Source organism: Triticum urartu, chromosome 3 (assembly GCF_003073215.2).
Source record: "Triticum urartu cultivar G1812 chromosome 3, Tu2.1, whole genome shotgun sequence".
Taxonomy (NCBI): Eukaryota; Viridiplantae; Streptophyta; class Magnoliopsida; order Poales; family Poaceae; genus Triticum; species Triticum urartu.
The window spans coordinates 130,592,990-130,606,404 of NC_053024.1; positions in this window are offsets into that span (position 1 = coordinate 130,592,990).

Consider the following 13,415-nt stretch of genomic DNA (forward strand, 5'->3'; position numbering starts at 1 on the left):
GCCTTACGACTATCAAGTAGTTCTTCCAAAGTCTACACTTTGTTTTCATACATGGATCCTCTCTCGGATTTTATGGCCTCGAGCCATTTTTTTGGAATCCGGGCCCACCATCGCTTCTCCATAGCTCATAGGTTCATTGTTGTTTAGCAACATGACTTCCAAGACAGGATTACGTACCACTCTGAAGTAGTACGCATCCTTGTCATCCTACGAGGTTTGGTAGTGACTTGATCCGAAGTTTCATGATCACTATCATAAGCTTCCACTTCAATTGGTGTAGGTGCCACAGGAACAACTCCCTGTGCCCTGCTACACACTAGTTGAAGTGACGGTTCAATAACCTCATCAAGTCTCCACCATCCTCCCACTCAATTCTTTCGAGAGAAACTTTTTCCTCGAGAAAGGACATGATTCTAGAAACAATCCCTTATTGCTTTGGGATCTGAGACAGGAGGTATACCCAACTGTTTTGGGTGTCCTATGAAGATGCATTTATCCGCTTTGGGTTCGAGCTTATCAGCCTAAAACTTTTTCACATAAGCGTTGCAGCCCCAAACTTCTAAGAAATGACAGCTTAGGTTTCTCTAAACCATAGTTCATATGGTGTCATCTCATCGGAATTACGTGGTGCCCTATTTAAAGTGAATGTGGTTGTCTCTAATGCCTAACCCATAAACTATCGTGGTAATTCGATAAGAGACATCATGGTATGCATCATATCCAATAGGGTGCAGTTATGATGTTTGGACACACCATCACACTATGGTGTTCCAGGCTGTATTAGTTGTGAAACAATTTCCACAATGTCTTAATTCTGTGCCAAACTCGTAATTCAGATATTCATCTCTACGATCATATCGTAGACATTTTATCCTCTTGTCACGACGATGTTCAACTTCACTCTGAAATTACTTGAACCTTTCAATAATTCAGACTTATGTTTCATCAAGTAAATATACTCGGTATCTACTCAAATCATCTGTGAAGTAAGAACATAACGATATCCACTACATGCCTCAACACTCATTGGACTGCGCACATCAAGATGTATTACTTCCAACAAGTTGCTTTCTTGTTCCATCTTACTGAAAACCAGGCTTTTCGGTCATCTTGCCCATGTGGTATGATTTGCATGTCTCAAGTGATTCAAAATCAAGTGAGTCCAAACAATCCATCTGTATAGAGTTTCTTCATGCATATCTACCAACAAACATGGTTCGCATGTCTCGATCCTTTCAAAAATGAGTGAGTCCAAAGATCCATCAATATGGAGCTTCTTCATGCGTTTTATACCAATATGACTCAAATTGCAATGCCACATTTGTGTGGTACTATCATTACTATCTTATACCTTTGGCATGAAAATGTGTATCACTACGATCGGGATGGTATTATTCAAATAAACAGAGTAACCATTATTCTCCTTAAATGAATAACCGTATCACGATAGACATAATCCAATCATGTCTATGCTCAACGCAAACACCAAATAACAATTATTTAGGTTTTAATACCAATCTCGATGGTAGAGGGAGCGTACGATATTTGATCAACCTTGGAAATACTTCCAACACATATCGTCATCTCACCTTTTAGCTAGTCTCCGTTTATTCCGTAGCCTTTTGTTTCGAGTTACTAACACTTAGCAACCGAACCGGTATCTAATACCCTGGTGCTACTAGGAGTACTAGTAAAGTACACATTATAATGCATATCCAATATACTTCTGTCGACCTTGCCAGCCTTCTCATCTACCAAGTATCTAGGGTGGTTCTGCTTCAGTGACTGTTCCCCTTATTACAGAAGCACTTAGTCTCGGGCTTGGGTTCAACTTTGGGTTTCTTCACTAGAACAGCAACTGATTTGTTGTTCCATGAAGTATCCCTTTCTTGCCCTTGCCCTTCTTGAAACTAGTGGTTTTACTAACCATCAACGATTGATGCTCCCTTTTGATTTCTACTTTCGCGGTGTCGCGAATAGCTCAAGGATCATATCTATCCCTGATATGTTATAGTTCATCACGAAGCTCTAGTAGCTTGGTGGCAGTGACTTTGGACAACCATCACTATTTCATCTGGAAGATCAACTCCCACTCGATTCAAGCGATTGTTGTACTCAGACAATCTGAGCACAAGCTCAAGATTGAGCTTTTTTCCCTTATTATGCAGGCTAAGAAAATCGTCAGAGGTCTTATACCTCTTGACGTGGGCACGAGCCTGAAATCCCAATTTCAGTCCTTGGAACATCTCATATGTTCTGCGATGTTTCAAAAACGTCTTTGGTGCCTCAATTCTAAACCATTTAGCATTACGCACTGAACTATCATGTAGTCATCAAAACGTGTATGTCAGATGTTCGCAACATCCACAGACGACGTTCGAGGTTCAGCACACTGAGCGGTGCATTAAGGACATAAGCCTTCTACTGTCTGCATAATTGCTACTATCAACTTTCAACTAATTTTTTCTCTAGGAACATATCTAAACAGTAGAAATGAAACGCGAGCTACGACATAATTTGCGAAGACCTTTTGACTATGTTTAGGATAATTAAGTTCATCTTATGAACTCCCACTCAGATAGACATCCCTCTAGTCATCTAAGTGATACATGATCCGAATCAACTAGGCCGTGTCCGATCATCACGTGAGACGGACTAGTCATCATCGGTGAACATCTCATGTTGATCGCATCTTCTATACGACTCATGTTCGACCTTTCGGTCCTCCGTGTTCCGAGGCCATGTTTGTACATGCTAGGCTCGTCAAGTTAACCTAAGTGTTTCGCATGTGTTCCGAGGCCATGTCTGTACATGCTAGGCTCGTCAAGTTAACCTAAGTGTTTCGCATGTGTTCCGAGGCCATGTCTGTACATGCTAGGCTCGTCAACACCCGTTGTATTCGAACGTAAGAATCTATCACACCCGATCATCACGTGGTGCTTCGAAACGACGAACTTTCGCAACGGTGCACAGTTAGGGGGAACACTTTCTTAAAATTTTAATGAGGGGTCATCTTATTTACTACCGTCTTTCTAAGCAAATAAGATGTATAAACATGATAAACATCACATGCAATCAAATAGTGACATGATATGGCCAATATCATATTGCTCCTTTTGATCTCCATCTTCGGGGCTCCATGATCATCATCGTCACCGGCATGACACCATGATCTCCATCATCATGATCTCCATCATTGTGTCTCCATGAAGTTGTCTCGCCAACTTATTACTTCTACTACTATGGCTACCGGTTAGCAATAAAGTAAAGTAATTACATGGCGTTGTTCAATGACACGCAGGTCATACAAAATAAAGACAACTCCTATGGTTCCTGCCGGTTGTCATACTCATCGACATGCAAGTCGTGATTCCTATTACAAGAACATGATCAATCTCATACATCACATATCATTCATCACATTCTTCTTGGCCATATCACATCACATAGCATACCCTGCAAAAACAAGTTAGACGTCCTCTAATTGTTATTTGCATGTTTTACGTGGCTGCTATGGGTTTCTAGCAAGAACGTTTCTTACCTACGCAAAAACCACAACGTGATATGTCAATTGCTATTTACCCTTCATAAGGACCCTTTTCATCGAATCCGATCCGACTAAAGAGGGAGAGACAGACACCCGCTAGCCACCTTATGCAACTAGTGCATGTCAGTCGGTGGAACCAGTCTCACGTAAGAGTAAGTGTAAGGTCGGTCTGGGCCGCTTCATCCCACGATGCCGCCGAATCAAGATAAGACTAGTAACGGCAAGTAAATTGACAAAATCAACGCCCACAACTGCTTTGTGTTCTACTCGTGCACAGAAACTACGCATAGACCTAGCTCATGATGCCACTGTTGGGGGGAACGTAGCAGAAATTCAAAATTTTCTACGCATCACCAAGATCAATCTATGGAGTAATCTAGCAACGAGGGAAGGAGAGTGCATCTACATACCCTTGTAGATCGCTAAGCGGAAGCGTTCAAGTGAACGGGGTTGATGGAGTCGTACTCGTCGTGATCCAAATCACCGATGATCCTAGTGCCGAACGGACGGCACCTCCGTGTTCAACACACGTACAGCCCGGTGACGTCTCCTACGCCTTGATCCAGCAAGGGGAGAAGGAGAGGTTGGGGAAGACTCCATCCAGCAGCAGCACGACGGCGTGGTGGTGGTGGAGGAGCGTGGTACTCCAGCAGGGCTTCGCCAAGCACTACGAGAGACGAGGAGGGAGAGGGGTAGGGCTGCGCCAACAGGGAGATTGAATCGTGTCTCTGGCAGCCCAAAACCTCAAGTATATATAGGGGGGGAGGGGCGGAGAGGTTGTTTGTTCGGGAAGGGAAGGCCGCCGGAACGGTCGCCGATTGCAGGTCGAAAGAAAGACGCATATTGTGTTATGCTGCTTACTGGCATGGAGCACTCTACGTCTCTTGCGAAGACGATTTTGTTTTAAGGTATGTATATCTGGCTATCTGCTCACACCTTATATGTGTTCAGATTCTTCTTTTTTCTTTTCTTCACAAAGCAACTACATTCCAGATGTTCTAATGATGATCCTGTATTTTGCAGAATGAACTTGTCAAATACTCCTTCCGTATATCCGTATCTAGATAAATCCAAGACAAGTAATTCGGAACGGAGGGAGTAATAAATACCACCAGAGCCAAGCGGGACGAAAGACTTTTTCGGTAAATAATAAATACCAAGTAATTCAGTGCCCTGGAGGAAAGAAGCTAGAGTCTTATGCACCTCGTCTCGGCAAATCCAAGAAGGGTGTCTATTGTGCATGCCGCGTTGCACGTGATGCAGACGAAACGTATGGAACGATGGAGTGGGTGTGGAACAATGACATCAACTTTGAGCATGTTCCTACATGCCCTTGTAGCTTTGTTCGGGGGTCCTGGATCTTACAAGGAAGTGACAATAACGAAGAGCTAGTCGAACACAACTCTGAATGGGATCCGAACAATGGTAATGTGGTTAGCGCTGAAGATTGGGTTGCCAAGTACGGTTCTAACTCGGCAATTGATTTTCTTGGATTTCACCCTTACAAAGAGATTGCCCTATTTGAATCGAGCGGCAATGTAATGGCCTACCATATGAACACTTTGAAGGTTCGGGATTTGGGTCATATCAAAATGAAGAACGAGATTGAATGTTCTTTCCCATACATGCCATGTTGGATGGGGTCGTTACCTGGAAGCCATAATAGAACCCAGTTTTGTTCATAGTGGTCAAAGTCATGAAGTTTAGTTTGTAACACAATTTAATTTTATTAAGACATAATTTAGGCTCGTGCATCACATTTTATTTCCCATTTTGCTAATTGTTCTTATCTATGGGTACATTTTGCAACATGGCACGTAAGAAAACTTGAATTTGATTTAATTGTTTTGCCTTTTCATCTGGCCTCGTTGAAAATTCACATATGTATACAAGCTTTGCTTTAGTACACACCCTCTAAAGCAAATTGCATAGATCTTAAAGAAACGATCCATGTCGATACAATGTACCCTCTTCATTCGATGTGAAGGGCCTAATATACATTTCACGATTTACTTTAACCATTGATTAGACCAATAATATATGATGTGTATGTTAAGAAAAAGTTTACCATCGAATTAGTATTTGGAACGTGCTTTCATCATATTTTTTCTATGGCATACATCTCATGAATTGGTGAAATTAAATCTCAAATATGTAATAGGCCTTATATCTTTACCTAATTTATATTTTACCTACTAATAAACGGAGGAAAGCTGCTGCCCGCCTGTTGTGCTTTTTTGCAACAACAAAAAAAACCCAACAGTTTCCTGAAGTGAGTCAACCTGCTTCTAAGGAAGTACTAGTTTGGTTTAGATTATTTCGGGATACTCTATGTACGATGCCTTCTATTTTTTGTGGCATCGGTTGAGATTTAAAAAAATCAACAAAAAAACATAGTGTATCTGGTGCATCAGGGCAATTGGTGCCAGCAGTGCACCGGTCCCTCGTTGCACATTTAAAAATGTTTGAAAATATCCAGAAAAAAATAGTGCACTGACACAACATCAACGTCTATTGTCACAAAAATTCAAATCAAAATATGATACATAGCTTGAGACACAAAAATGACAAATTTGAAACTAAATACTAGTACATAACACAAGTTGAGCTTCAGTTTTGGCCCATTAGCACATTGATGTCAAATTTATCATTTTTGTATCTCGAGCAATATTTCAATCTTTGATTTGAATTTTTGTGACAACATACATTGATGTTGTGTCAATGCACTAATTTATTTTTTCCAGATTTTTTCTAACATTTTTAATGTGCAACGGGATCTGGTGCACCGGTAGCACCAATTTTCTTCAAATGGTGCACCAGATACGTTTCATGGGGATTGTTGGGGGGTGGTGGGAGATGGGGAGGAAAAATCTGAGAGAGGAGGTGAGACGAAATTACTAACTCCCTTTATTCCCTCCGTTCCTAAAGATAAGTCCTTTTGGAGATTTTAATATGAACTACGTACGGATGTATATAGAAATGTTTTAGAGTGTATATTTACTCATTTTACTCTGCGTGTAGTTTGAAATCTCTAAAAAGGCTTACATTTAGAATCGGAGAGAGTAGATAATAGTAAAGAATAGCAGGAAAAATAAAAATTATGGCAGATTTTATTTCTGGGCTTTTTTTTATACCGAGCTTCACTGGCCACACCTCGGCACCACATTTTAGTTTTTTTTAAACGGAGGCAAAAGATTTGCCTCATATATTAAATAAGGAGAGAAGAGTTTGTTACAACACACACCAGAATACGACATGACAATTATTCTCGCAATAAAAAAGACCCTAACTTCTTTGCCCCGGCGATGATCCAAAGGTTTGCCTCGTCAACGATGGTGTTGAGTAGAATTGGCGGAGGCGTGCTCTTATGCCGGAACACTCTTGCGTTTCTCTCATTCCAAATGACCCACGACACAAGGATGGTGATCGAGGCTTTCGCTTTCGGTTGGTGGTGCCCACGGCACCGTGCTCGCCCACCATGTCTTGACTGAGTCGAAGGAGCTCCACGCCGACGTGTCCATGTCATGTATGAGAAATTTCTGAATAACCAAATTCCAAAGCCTCAACGTGAAGCGGCATCTAAAGAATAGATGTGTTCCACATTATTGCACTCCCCTGCACAAGGGGCAAGGGCCACAATTTGGCCAACCCCGCTTAGCCAGTCTGTCGCGGTCCAAATTCTATCTTGCAGCGTGAGCCAAGTAAAGAACTTGACCTTCGGTGGGGCCCAAGGCTTCCAAACCATTTGGTCCATGGGGAGAGGACCAAACCCAAAAATTGTGCCCTGTAAGCAGAGGCCATAGAGTAATGCCCGTAGTCCGAGTGTTTCCATACTATGTCGTCCTCGACAAGCTCATCAAGATGCACCTCAAGCAGAAGCATCCAAAGAGTGAAGAATTGTGTTACATGTTCAGTGGAAACAATCGCAGGTGGCCTGATTTTGAGGATCCACACGTTTTCCTTGAGGGTCTCCCGTACCTTCCAATGTTTCCGCGATGAAGACTCATAGATGAGAGGAGCAATGTCCTTGGGCTTGCGCCCAAGAAGCCAAGGGGATTCCCAGAAGGGTGTCTTCGCCCCATTCTCGACCTTGATTGTGGTGCTAGCATAGAAGAAGTTGAGATCTTCCTCATCACACGAGTTACCTCTCCCAACCAACAATTTTGTTGCCTCCTTCCATTCATACCAAGGCCACCACAGTCTCAAAAGCCTGCGCGAACTTACTGGTGTTGAGGACCCCAAGCCCACCATAAGCAAGCAGTTGACTGACAATGTCCCAATTGACCTTGCATTTTGCCCCAGTTATCTTATCTGACCTAGACCACAGGGAAGCCCTCTCAAGCTTGTCGATGTTTTGAAGGATGGTGGGCTATATGACAAGCGGCGTGATGAAGTAGGTCACTTGGGAAGCGAGCACCGACTTGACAAGAGCCGCGCGCCCCATGGTGGTGATGTTCTGGCCCTCATATGTTGTCAATCTGCTTGCCAACTTGTCCACAAGGAATTGCAAGTCAACGAGCTTTAGCTTCCACACAGAGAGTGGTAGGCCCAAATATCGCAGCGGGAAGGAGGCCCTAACAGTCGGCAGCCCTTGGGTGATTTGCCCCAAGTCAAGGTTACCGCACCGAATCAGAACCATCGAACTCTTATGAAAATTGGTGCACAGACCGGTGACATCCCCAAAGCCTCTCAGAATAGTCGCAAGGTTGTCCACATCACTTTTAATCAGAGCGTCCGCATAGAGGGAGGTACGCACCATGACATCTCTCCCTCGAAGCTTATGAAGCAACCCCTTTTTTGAGTCAATTACACCACTGGTGTCACAACTTGGTGCAAAAAGTCAGTTTAGTGCTAAAACTTGCGGCATACATTGAACTGATGCCGTAACTTGGTTTTGACATTCTATACGAACAAAGTGTTGAGTAGGCATGCCAACATGGCATAGGGCCCATTGTCAGCGGCCAGATGGCAAAGTGGACGTGTGGCCTGCTATTTAGCAAAAATAAAAAACTTGAACTTTTTCCCATGAAAAATACTATGCCACGGCCGCAAGGGGCCGCTTGTCAGCCTCCCACAAATAAATTAAAAATTGGTACGCGCGAGGACTCGAACAGCTGACTTGTGTATAGCAGCAGCGCAAGGTTAACCACCTGATCCTCAGGAATTTTATGTTTTTTAGGGGTATATATTCTTTGACTATTAAGCGAGCTTCAGTCCCTGCATCCCATTTTGAGCTTTTTTTCAGAAATTTATAGCATATATGTAAAATATAATAGTTGTTATAAATATAATATATATATATATAATAAATTACATTATAAAATAATCACATATGGATTTAGCATTTATCCATATAATAAATTATGAATTACAAAGTTGTTCATGTAATAATTTGCATATTGAATAAGAACATATATTCAATAAATTCTTATATAAGTTTAAAATTGTTCACATTTTTAACAAAATATGAATGTAATATACAAATGTACTCATGCTTTAAGTAAGTGTTTAAGTTTTTATACTCCCTCCGTCCCATAACGTAAGACGTTTTTTGACTCTATTGTAGTGTCAAAAAACGTCTTACATTATAGGACAGAAGGAGTATATTTTAGTAAATGCTTATATAAGTTTAAAAATGTTCACAGTTTAAAAATGATATTCATGTAGTGTATAAAAGTGTTCTTACTTTAATAAAGTTTTTTATTTTACTATATATTTTCATAAATTCTTAAATATGTTTTAAAATATTCACAGTTTTAACAAAATATTCATGTAGTATGTAAAGTGTTCATGCTTTAAAAAACATATATTCATATAATGTAAAAAGACTTGGCTGGGCTTAGAAGCAGCGACATGTAGTCATCATGTGAGAGTGGCCACCACACCACCCAGCAGCGTTACTTTTTTTAGGAATTTATAAAATATATATTTGATTTCAATAAATGCTATATAAATTTAGGGTGTTCATGATTTTAATAAAAGATATGTAGTATATAAAAGTGTTCATTGTTATTTTTAAATTTATTTTATTTTAACACAGTTACAATTTACATGTATTTTACTTTTTTACAAAAAACAGTGTAAAATGGGTCGCTTGGACTTAGTCCTGGCCATGGCAAGCCCGGCCCGGCCCGAAAAAGCCCGACCCGGCCCGACCCGACGCTGCTCTTGGGCCAGGCTTGGGCCTATATTTTGAGCCCGATGGCCAGGCTGGGCCGGGTCCGGGCCTGTAGTTTTTGCGATTTTCTAAAGGGGGCTCGTGTTGCGGAACGTAGCAGAAATTCAAAATTTTCTACGCATCACCAAGATCAATCTATGGAGTGATCTAGCAACGAGAGAAGGAGAGTGCATCTACATACCCTTGTAGATCGCAAAGCGGAAGCGTTCAAGTGAACGGGGTTGATGGAGTCGTACTCGTCGTGATCCAAATCACCGATGATCCTAGTGCCGAACGGACGGCACCTCCGTGTTCAACACACGTACAGCCCGGTGACGTCTCCTACGCCTTGATCCAGCAAGGGGAGAAGGAGAGGTTGGGGAAGACTCTATCCAACAGCAGCACGACGGCGTGGTGGTGGTGGAGGAGCGTGGTACTCCAGCAGGGCTTCGCCAAGCACTACGAGAGACGAGGAGGAAGAGGGGTAGGGCTGCACCAACAGGGAGATTCAATCGTGTCTCTGGCAGCCCAAAACCTCAAGTATATATAGGGGGAGGGGAGGGGCTGCGCCCCCATCTAGGTTTCCACCCCTAGGGGTGGCGGCCAGCCCTAGATCCCATCTAGGGGGGCGGCCAAGGGGGAGAGAGGGGGGCGCACCACTAGGTGGGCCTTAGGCCCATCTGAGCCTAGGGTTTGCCCCCTTCCACTCTCCCTTGCGCCTTGGGCCTTGGTGGGGGGGGCGCACCAGCCCACCTGGGGCTGGTCCCCTCCCACACTTGGCCCATGCAGCCCTCGGGGGCTGGTGGCCCCACTTGGTGGACCCCCGGACCCCTCCGGTGGTCCCGGTACACTACCGGTGATGTCCGGAACACTTCCGGTGGCCAAAACCATACTTCCTATATATATTAATCTTTACCTCCGGACCATTCCGGAACTCCTCGTGACGTCCGGGATCTCATCCGGGACTCCGAACAACATTCGGTAACCACGTATATATATTCCCTATAACCCTAGCGTCATCGAACCTTAAGTGTGTAGACCCTACGGGTTCGGGAGTCATGCAGACATGGCCGAGATAACTCTCCGGTCAATAACCAACAGCGGGATCTGGATACCCATGTTGGCTCCCACATGCTCCACGATGATCTCATCGGATGAACCACGATGTCAAGGACTTAATCAATCCCGTATACAATTCCCTTTGTCTAGCGGTATGATACTTGCCCGAGATTGATCGTCGGTATCCCGATACCTTGTTCAATCTCGTTACCGGCAAGTCTCTTTACTCGTTCCGTAACACATCATCCCGTGATCAACTCCTTGATCACATTGTGCACATTATGATGATGTCCTACCGAGTGGGCCCAGAGATACCTCTCCGTTTACACGGAGTGACAAATCCCAGTCTCGATTCGTGCCAACCCAACAGACACTTTCGGAGATACCTGTAGTGTACCTTTATAGCCACCCAGTTACGTTGTGACGTTTGGCACACCCAAAGTATTCCTACGGTATCCGGGAGTTGCACAATCTCATGGTCTAAGGAAATGATACTTGACATTAGAAAAGCTTTAGCATACGAACTACACGATCTTTGTGCTAGGCTTAGGATTGGGTCTTGTCCATCACATCATTCTCCTAATGATGTGATCCCGTTATCAACGACATCCAATGTCCATGGTCAGGAAACCGTAACCATCTATTGATCAACGAGCTAGTCAACTAGAGGCTTACTAGGGACATGGTGTTGTCTATGTATCCACACATGTATCTGAGTTTCCTATCAATACAATTCTAGCATGGATAATAAACGATTATCATGAACAAGGAAATATAATAATAATCAATTTATTATTGCCTCTAGGGCATATTTCCAACATGCTGGCCCAAGGCCTGGCAGGCTTTTATGTGTTTGGGTCGGACTTGGACCCAAAAAGCAAGCCCGATGACCGGGCCGGGCCGGGTCCGGGCCTAGGTTTTTTTTGCCTCGGGCTTGGTTAGGCCCGGCCCGAGGTTTGGCCAGGTATACTTGGACTCCAACCCACTTAAGTCAGAATGGTTATATGCGTTTCGTACTGGTTAATCATAAGAAACGGCGCGAATCAACCTGTGGTTGAGTTGGTTAGATGGATAGTGGTATCCCCAACCCACCAGGGTTCAAATCCTGATGCTCGCATTATTCCTGGATTTATTTCAAGATTTCCGGCGATGCGCTTTCAGTGGGAGAAGACGTTCTCGTCGACGACGAGGCGCCTACGGTGACTTCGTAAATCTCAAGATGATATGTCGGCTCAGTCTCTCGGAGATGCTCATAGGGGTAGGGTGTGCGTGTATGTGTTCATAGGGATGAGTGTATGCGCGTGTATATGAGCGCTTGTGTCTGTACTGATGCTCAAATAAAAAAATCATAAGAAACAACGTTGGGTGTATTGGTTTGGCATTGGTTAATCACAAGGAACGACCTTAGGTGTATTGGTTTGACCGGGAAGGTGTCAGGTAATGCGATCCATTCCCAGGGCGACAATTTTTTCACAATACGAGCCTTCATCTGTCACAAAAATATTGGTCACTGCCAGGGGCTTTTTCATGAGAAAAAATATGAGGTTTTTTTCGTAAAATAGCAGGCACATGTTGTCCAGTCGCTGACAGCGGGCCTCATGCCATGTTGGCGTGCCTAATCAGCATCGTGTTCGTATAGAAATGTGATTTACACTGTATATGCACGGCAAAGTCAAGTTGTGGCACTAATTCAATATACGCCGTAAGTTTTAGCACTAAACTGAATTTTATTGCCAAGTTCATAGGGATGAGTATATGCGCGTGTATATGAGCGCTTGTGTCTGTACTGATGCTCAAAAAATCATAAGAAACAACGTTGGGTGTATTGGTTTGGCATTGGTTAATCACAAGGAACGACCTTAGGTGTATTGGTTTGACCGGGAAGGTGTCAGGTAATGCGATCCATTCCTAGGGCGACAATTTTTTTCACAATACTAGCCTTCATCTGTCACAAAAATATTGGTCACTGCCAGGGGCTTTTTCATGAGAAAAAATATGAGGTTTTTTCGCAAAATAGCATGCACACGTTGTCCAGTCGCTGACAGCGGGCCTCATGCCATGTTGGCGTGCCTAATCAGCATCGTGTTCGTATAGAAATGTGATTTACACTGTATATGCACGGCAAAGCCAAGTTGTGGCACCAATTCAATGTATGCTGCAAGTTTTAGCACTAAATTGACTTTTCTTGCCAAGTTATGGCACCATTAGTGTAATTGATTCCTCTTTTTGTCGCTATGTCGAGGATATGTTGTAGGGGGTCAATAGCTATGACAAACAAGAGTGGAGAGACGGGGTCCCCTTGCCGTAGCCCCTGGTCGTGCTTGATGGGAGCACCAGGTACCCCATTCAAGAGGATCCTCGAAGATAAGGAACATAGAAGTGCAACAATCCACTCTCGAAATTTGCTTGGGAAACCTCGTCTCCGAAGGAGGTCAAGCAAATACTCCTATTTGACGGAGTCGGAGGCCTTGCGAATGTCCAACTTGAATAGCAGGGAGGGGTTCTTGCTCTTGTGAAGGCGCCGCGCGAGGTTTCGAACATTTATGAAGTTGTCGTGGATGCTCCGAGTTTTGATGAAAGCACTTTGAGCGTTGGAGACGAGGGTGGACATGTGCGGTCCGAGCCTTATGGAAAGCACTTTCGCAATGATCT